Here is a 9,518-nt window from a genome sequence, read left to right as displayed (position 1 = left end):
CCTGAAGCTAGTCAAATAAGTGATTAATGCAATGCAATGGGTACCTGTTCTTCACTGTAACCTTGTTCAACTGCTGATAATCAATATACATCCACATAGAACCATCCTTCTTCTTCATAAATAGAACCGTAGCATCTCATGGCCAAATACTCATCCAAATATAACCCTTATTAAGCAACTCCCGAGTTGTTCCTTTAACTTCTTCAACAGGAGAGCATATCTTAGCACCTATCATATGTGTACCTGTCAATTGAAAGGAGTCACTTATCCGCATAAAATTTTGTGGGAAATTTGAGATTTTCACAAATTCGTCACAGGAAGATCTTTTTGTTTGCCCATCTTAGTATGACTTTCATATCCATGTAGATCATTCCGTAGTAAGTAGCTCACTCTGTTCCTAGTATTGTAGTTGCCCATGAAGTGGCCTGGTATTGCGGCTTGAAAGTTATTACAGCAGAGACATGTCTAGCTTATAGCAAAGTTTACATTCTCTCTAACCAATACATGATTTCATCCAAACATTAAGATGTCCTAGCTACATGGCTTCACTTGTGTGTGGTTGAAAGTTAAGCAGCCTTACAATGACTTTTCCTCCCCACTTCAGGTGGATGTTTCATATTCTGGTACATATGATGAGTATATTTATTTGAAAGACAAGTTTGTCGTATCTCTAGTCCTCTCGTATAGGATCAACTATTAGGAAGGGTTAAGCTGTCAGAATGATAATAATCTCACAAATATTCATCTTTTTTTTAATCCTCATGGGCTTGTGGCATATGTATTCCTTGTGTTAGTTAATGTTAAGAGCGTAATGCAACTATATGTATTTTGAAACCCACATCACATTCAGGGTGCCAGAATATTCTAATTTCAAGAAAAACTAATTTTCCCAACATTCCAAGAGGCGATTGGTGTCACCTACTTAGCTATTTGTCTCTGAGGCCTACCATTGCCGAACAAGGCACATATGGAATGAAACAATTGTTTTTGTCCTATTCATGATTCATTTCTTTTAAATCTCATAATCATGAACTTGGTCCCTACATTATTGATGCCTACTAGGCAACTCTATGCCTCATTTGTTGAATCAATGATGTCATCACAATGATTAACCATGTCAGCATTATTGGTAGTAACCTTCATGTCTCTTAAGATATAACTTCTTGAAAGGGGCTGCTCAGCACATTGATGGATTCTTGAAAAATTCCATCCCAACCTCGAACCTCGTTGTTCCTTTTTATAGTAAACTTACGGCGGTTGAGGGTTCAAACATGTCAAAGACGAAGCATTATCCCATGATCCACATATTGGGTAGGAAATTTTATGGTCATATTCATGCTAGCACATCTTAGAATAATTGTTGGAGGTCACCGAAGGTTTAGTTTGGGTGTTCGGCGTAGGGATTTAGGGTTGAAAAAAGTGAACGGGTAATTATCAAGATTTTCTCTATGAATATATTGGGTGAATTGTTAAGGAAGGTAAAGTATGTGTAGACACATTAGGCCTTATAGAATATTGAGGGAAATAGGCCAAACTATGAGTATGATGTTTTCCCATCGTTGTCCTCCATGCACCCGATGCATCATGTAACTAGGTTCTAGAAGGTTGTTGGAAATCCTTTGCCTATTGTTCCGGTGGAAACTATTGAAGGTGAAGTTAATGGGTAATTGGTTTATAAGAGGTACCTAGTTGCCATTCCTGTTAGATAAGTCCGAAAATTGAGATCTGCCTCCGTCAAAGTAAAGGAAATATTCTCACTTGCAAGTATAACCAAATGGTTGTGGTCTAAAAGGGTATTGTTATGATTTAAATATGTGCAAATCATGTCTAGATACCACTTCTGTTAATATAATGCCCTTAATGTTGAGATCAATGTTGTTGAAATATACTGTGATGCTTTGTTGAGTTATGAATATGTCGTTAGGGTGGTTTTGGGATTCTGTGGCAGGTGGATAGGCCCCAATTAAAGGGGAGACTCTGCCGAAATTTTTGATATATTTTGGAGTTAGTCAAATTTGGGTGCTTTAAATGTTTGAAAGAAAACTAGAGTTATGTAAGGTGTTCGGGGAGAATGTAAGGCCCCATTAAAAATGTCCTAATGATTTAAGATTTTAAAGTGCGCCAGTGGTATTTGGGAATAACATATTTGAATATTAAAGGAGACCCATGGGATAGAACCACATCATTTTGAAATGAATATATATGTTTAGAGTGTGTTGGAACATACTAAGGAGTTTTGTGAAGGGCAAGAAATTGTGTGGAACAAATTGGATACATTTAGTGGAAAGGATGTCTCAATTCGTACAACATCCTACTTCAAATGCAGGCTGCTACCAAACTATAAAGACTTAGGAGGTGATCTACCTATAAAATTAAAGCCCTTTGAGTCTATTTTCCATCGCATTAAACTGTTTGTCATTAGAATACTTGGATAGAAAGTTATGGCCAATTTACCATACCTATGCCATTTGCACGACCAGATGCGCGGCCACACATATTAGAGGGTATTCTACCTCAGGTGCGTGACCAGGTGCGCGATCGCGCAAGTAGGGGCCCATTAAATACCCCGTGGCGGGGTAGATAGAGGGGTTAAGTCATTTGTTGAGCTAAAACCTGATATATTTAGAGTGAGAGAGTGCCCTAGAGTGGGAAAGTATTTCTCAACAATTGTTCTTCAATTCTTGCTCAAATCTTGGAAGATTAACAAGGAAATCCCACATGGTCTTCATCATAAAGGTAAGATTCTATACCCTAACCCTCAATCTCGAATTTTATATAGAATTGGGTAATTAGTAAGATAATATTTGGGCATGGGAGTTGTTCATCTTGCATGCATGTGTTTTCAAAGGGTGTAAGAAGATTGTTGAGCTAAGAATGGTAGATAATGGGTTTGCGATGATGGAATACACCATAGGAGGACCTTGAAACCTTAATGCACACCTAGTGTTTGATAAAATGCTCAAATGAGCTAGAACCGTGATCATCCAACTAATTTTGGTTCAATTTGTTATACTTCTAAAATAGATTGAAGTTGCTAAAAATTCCGGAACATTTTAGAGTTTAAGGATGCTCAATTGAAGTATGTTGGCTAAACTACTCTTTTAGACATGAATTCCATGATGTTCCCTTAAGTTTCAAGTATGGTTTGCTCAAGTTCCTAATTCCTATGTTCCGAGTTATTACTTAAAAACTGGACTATTCCGAATAAGCCTTATGTAAAGATATATGTTCAAAGTATGGTTTGCGTATTAAAATGATATGGCTTTGAGTCGTGTTTCAAATGAAATCTAGTTTGCCAAATTGTGTGAGAAAAACTTGATATGCCCAAGGCTCTTAATTGCTCATATGTGTACCTAAAGTCTTGATTGAAAATGTCTTGCTGTTGATAATATATAAAGATGCTCGAAAGTGAAAGAAGTGAGTTGGTGATATAAAGTATGGCCACCGTGCCAATAATAAAAATTTTACTTGTGGATAGTGGTGCCAATGAAATGTGATGATGTGAGAAAGATTATGAAATGAGCTTTGATTCAACTGTTCCAAAATTATTTCAAAAATAGAATTGCCTAAAAGCTTATGTACTCAAGTGATGCCCATATGTGGCTGTTTTAACTAATGCTATGCTTTATGAATATTTTCAATGTGTTTTGTGTTCTTACATATTCGTGAGTGGAAAATGTGTATTGCTCTTTTTGGTAAAAAGTATTTCAAGAATAAATGATATGTTACTCGTTTAAGATTTTAACTTGTGCTTCGATTGCCAATCATTTTACTCCATTTCTTATAAAGAAATTCATTGTGTTTAAAGTCTTCATTACTAACGAACCTAAAGTTGTGATTTCTAGAATATTATATATGTTGATATTTATGATGATGATCCATGAAAGGAAAGAAATGAAATTATGGAATACGAAGAATCATATGTATAGCCAAGAGAGGCAATGAAATAATGATGTTGAAAGTTGTTGAAAGTGCCAATGAGGCTATATACGATATGAAAGGTTATGAGGTAAATGTATTTGTATTGTTGTTTCCTTTGTAAGCAAATCAATAATATTTTTAGGAGTATCGATAGTCACCGAGGAAGGGTAGGTTGAAATAACCTAACACCGAAACTACACGTGCCGGTGTAAGAATGGATTGTGATTATTTCCCTTATTTGGGATGAGATTGATGTGATAAAATTATCCCCCTTAATTGAGATGTGGTGATTGATAAAAATGGATGATGTCGATCCATAGGGCATTGTGGTGAGGTGGCCTAGCCGATCGGGTTGTGATCGTATAGCATGCCGCACACATGGTGGTGATTGTGTTAGAAATTGTAATTGAAATTATGATTGTGGTTGATGTCTCATATGAGATGGCCTAGCCGATCGGGTTGTGATCGAACACAATGTCGCACACATGGTGGTGATTGTGATGGAAATTGTAATTGAAATTGTGATTGTGGTTGATGTCTCAGATGAGATGGCCTAGCCGATCGGGTCGTGATCGGACTCCATGCTAAAAGTACGGTGGTAATGGTATTGTGAATGATGGTATTGTGAACAGTGGTATATCGGTGATAAAGATCTCCCAACCAAAAATAATATTATCTTCGTTTTTTGGAAATTATTATGTTTTGACTTGGCATTTGGATATCATTGATTGTGACTTGATGTTTCTATAAATTTTCATTTTCTTATAGTGACATTCTATTTTTAAAGTAGACAGTTAGCTCTACATACTAGTACTATTCCATATGTGCTAACGTCTCATTTGATGGGGTCGCTGCATCTTCAGTGGATACAGGTGGTTCTTTAAGGGACAGTTTCGGTTCTCATTCATAGTTACTTTCTCTTCAGTAGGGTTTGGTGAGCCCTACTCTATTACGGGCTTAATGTCATTTGAGTTGTACATTGTGTTTTGAGGTATAGCCGGGTTCTTATTGCCGGCACTTCCATACTACTCTTCTGTTGTACTTAGAGGCTCCGTAGACAGGTTGTGGGTGGTGTTTGATGTTGGGAATTGAAATAGACGTGTTGGTATTTTGGCAAACATGTTTTTAATTATATCGATAGACTTGTAATAATTTGTAAATTATGAATGAAGCTGCTAATGGAAATGAAATGGGAGTTATTAATGAAATCTTTTCAGTGTTTGATTAATGGAGTACATCTCCTCTTTATTCATGGATGAGTTTGGGTAGAAGGAAATCTAACAGGCTTGCTCGACCGGGTTATCTCGGTTGAGCGCTGGTCGCGCTCCCTGAGTTCGGAGTGTGACAAACTTGGTATTAGATACTAAGGTTTTAAAGTGTCCTAGGATGTCTCGGAGCCGTTTCTAGTAGAGTCCTTCTTATCGGTGTGTTGTCGATCACATGTATAATGAGGAGGCTACTTGGACATTTAGGAATTTCACCCTTCTTTGATACTCCAGATAGTGCGATAAAGCTCAAGATAGGAAGTTAATTTCCTCGTCATGTCCCATTTTCTAGATGAGTAACCCACGAGTTTAAGACAATGAGGAGAGATTGAAAGAACCATTTGCTAGGGAACTTTCCTTGTTCCTATCAAAGTATTGCACCATCGAATCATTTGGTGAGGGCACCTAAGAAACAAAAGAGGATTGTCGGCTCCAATAAGCCTGATTGTTTGATTTGTAAGAAGCATTACTTGGGTTTATGTTGGATCACTCTATAAATATGTTATGGTTGTGAAAAGAGGAGGCACAAGAAGAACAAATACCCTTAGGTTGGATACACCCATCCTGGTCTGCCCGATATGCGGGCTGGAACATTTTGCGTCATGTTGTAAGTATGCTCAGAAGCGTGTTAGGGGTGGTAGATTTGGGCAATTCCAAAAGTCCATACAACGAGCTATTGCAAAGATTTTAATCCCATCACGGGGTCCTGTAGGAAGGATAGGGGGAATGCTTAGGATGTATGCAAAAAGGGTAAATATCAGGTCGGTGGGGAGAGTTAGTTTAACATACCTCATCCTCGTTGTGTGATATGTAGGAGATGTCGTTCAGGGGTATATCACTATGGTACCAATGTATGTTACGGATGTGGAGTAGAGGGGAATTAGTTAAGGCACTGCCTTAGTACATCATTGTGAACACACATAATTTTTCCTTGTTGTATATGTACATCCATATTGAAGAGCCTTCATAAACACGGTCTAAACAAGACGCCGAATCACACAACATTGCATGTACTTACTTTATAAACGAGACGCATTATTCATGAAGCTACTCTATCACAAATTCTCTTATTTACGACATTTTGAGGAATTGAGTTCTATAATTACGTCCTTGAATTGAGTTATAACTCTAGGATTAATACTTCCTACTTGCTTCCCTAAATTCTCAAAAAGGGAATATACTTGAAGAATTTCTTACAGAACCATTTGAATCAAATGGATAACCTCTGCTCACTTATGCTTATGCATGCACCGTCATAAACAGCCTAGTGTTGAGATCCTTCTTAAGCCACTCTTTTTCTCTCTGGTGTATATGGCTCCTATTGTTGGAACAATCACTTTAATCCTTTATGAATATTCTCATGAATCCTTTTCACTGTCTAGTACCATGAGAGCATATCTTAGCACCTATCATATGTGTACTTGTCAATTGAAAGGGGTCACTTGTCCGCATAAAATTTTCTGGGAAATTTGAGATTTTCACAAATTCTTCACAAGAAGATATTTTTGTTTGGCCATCTCAGTATGACTTTCATGTCCACTTAAATCATTTCGTAGTAAATAGTTCACTTTGTTCCTAGTATTGTAGTTGCCCATGAAGTGGCCTGGTATTGCGGCTTGAAAGTTATAATGGCAGAGACATGTCTAGCTCATAGCAAAGTGTACATTCTCTCTAACCAATACATGATTTCATCCAAACATTAAGATGTCCTAGCTACATGGCTTCACTCGTGTGTGGTTAAAAGTTAAGCAGCCTGACAACGACTTTTCCTCCCCACTTCAGGTGGATGTTTCAGATTCTGGCACATATGATGAGTATATTGATTTGAAAGACAAGTTTGTCGTATCTCTAGTCCTCTCATATAGGATCCACTATCGGGAAGGGTTAAGCTATCAGAATGATAATAATCTCATAAATGTTCAACTTCTTTTTTTATCCTCATGGGCTTGTGTCATATCTATTCCTTATGTTAGTTAATGTTAAGAGCATAATGAAACTATTTGTATTTTGAAACCAACATCACATCCAGGGTGCCCATAATATTCTCATTTCTAGTTAAACTGATTTTTCCTACATTCCAAGAGGCGATAGGTGTCACCTACTTGGCTATTTCTCTTTGAGGCCTACCATTGCCGAACAAGGCACATATGTAATGAAACAATTGTTGTCATCCTATTCATGACTCATTTCTTTTAAATCTTAGAATCCTGAACATAGTCCCTACACTATCAATGCCTACTAGGCAACTCTATGCCTCATTTGTCGAATCAATGATGTCATGACAATGATTAACAATGTCATCATTATTTGTAGTAACCTTCATGTATCTTAAGATATAACCTTTTGAAATGGGCTGCTCAGCACATTGATAGATTCTTGAAAATTCCAGCACAACCTCGAACCTCGTTGTTCCTATTTATAGTAAACCTACGGGGGTTGAAGGTTCAAACATATCAAAGAAGAAGCACCATCCCGTGATCAACATATTGGGTAGGAATTGTTATGGTCATATTTATGCTAGCACATCTTAGAGTAATTGTTGGAGGTTGCCAAAGGTTTAGTTTGGGTGTTCGGCGTAGGGACTTAGAGTTGAAGAAAGTGAACAGGTTATTCTCAAGATTTTCTCTATGAATATATTGGGTGAATTTTTAAGGAAGGTAAAGTATGTGTAGACACATTAGGCCTTATGGAATATAGAAGGAAATAGGCCAAACTATGAGTATGATGTTTTCCCATCGTTGTCCTCCATGCACCCGATGCATCATGTATCGAGGTTCCAGAAGGTTGTTGGAAATCCTTTGCCTATCATTCCGGTGGAAACTATTGAAGGTGAAGTTAATGGGTAATTGGTTTATAAGAGGTACCTAGTTTCCATTCCTGTTAGATAAGTTCGGAAATTGTGATCTGCCTCCGTCAAAGTAAAGGAAATATTCTCACTTGCATGTATAACCAAATGGTTGTGGTTCAAAAGAGTATTGTTATGATTTAAATATGTGCAAATCATGTCTACATACCACTTCTGTTAATATAATGCCCTTAATGTTGAGATTAATATTGTTGAAATATACTGTGATGCTTTGTTGAGTTATGGATATGTCGTTAGGGTGATTTTGGAATTCCCTGGCAAGTGGATAGGCTCCAATTAAAGGGGAGACTCTACCAAAATTTCTGAAATATTTTGGAGTTAGTCAAATTTGGGTGCTTGAAATGTTTGAAAGAAAACTCGAGTTATTTTAGGTTTTCGGGGCGAACACTACGCCTCATTCGAGGACGAATGATCCTAAGCGGGGGAGAATGTAAGGCCCCGTTAAAAATTTCCTAATGATTTATGATTTTAAAGTACGCCAGCGGTATTTGGGAATAAAGTATTTGAGTATTAATGGAGACCCATGGGATAGAACCACATCATTTTGAAATGAAAATTTATGTTTAGGGTGTGTTGGAATATACTAAGGAGTTTTGTGAAGGGCAAGAACTTGTGTGGAACAAGTTGGATACATTAAGTGGAAATGATGTCTCAATTCGCATAACATCCTACTTCAAACGCAGGCTACTACCAAACTATAAAGACTTACAAGGTGATCTACAAATCCAATTAAAGCCCTTTGAATCTAGTTTCTAACGCATTAAACTGTTCATCATTTAGATATTTTTACAAAACGTTGTGGCCCTTTTACCGTACCTATGCCATATGCGTGACCAGATGTGCGGCCACGCATATTAGAGGGTATTCTGCCTCAGGTGCACGACCAGGTGGCGATCGTACACGTAGGAGCCCATTAAATACCCCCAAGGCCTAGTGGATAGAGGGGTTAAGTCATTTCTTGAGCTAAAGCCTGATATATTTAGAGTGAGTGAGTGCCCTAGAGTGAGAAAGTGTTCCTCAACAATTGTTCTTCAATTCTTGCTCAAATTTTGGAAGATTAACAAGGAAAACCCATATGGTCTTCATCCTAAAGGTAAGATTCTACACCCTAACCCTCAATCTCGAATTTTATCTAGAATTGGGTAATTAGTAAGTTAATATTTGGGAATGGGAGTTGTTCATCTTGCATGCATGTGTTATCAAAGGGTGTAAGAAGATTCTAGAGCTAAGAATGGTAGATAATGGGTTTGGGATGATGGAATACACCATAGGAGGACCTTAAAACCTTAATGCACACCTAGTGTTTGATAAAATGCACAAATGAGCTAGAACCATGATCATCCTCCTAATTTTAGTTTAATTTATTATATTTCTAAAATAGATTGAAGTTGCTAAGAATTTCGGAACATTTTAGAGTTTAAGGAAGCTCAATTGAGGTATGTTGGCTAAACTACTCTTTTAGAAAT

This window comes from Nicotiana tomentosiformis, chromosome 8, assembly GCF_000390325.3.
Source record: "Nicotiana tomentosiformis chromosome 8, ASM39032v3, whole genome shotgun sequence".
Taxonomy (NCBI): domain Eukaryota; kingdom Viridiplantae; phylum Streptophyta; class Magnoliopsida; order Solanales; family Solanaceae; genus Nicotiana; species Nicotiana tomentosiformis.
The sequence above is the reverse complement of the archived record's forward strand: the minus strand, read 5'-3'. Positions refer to the sequence as shown.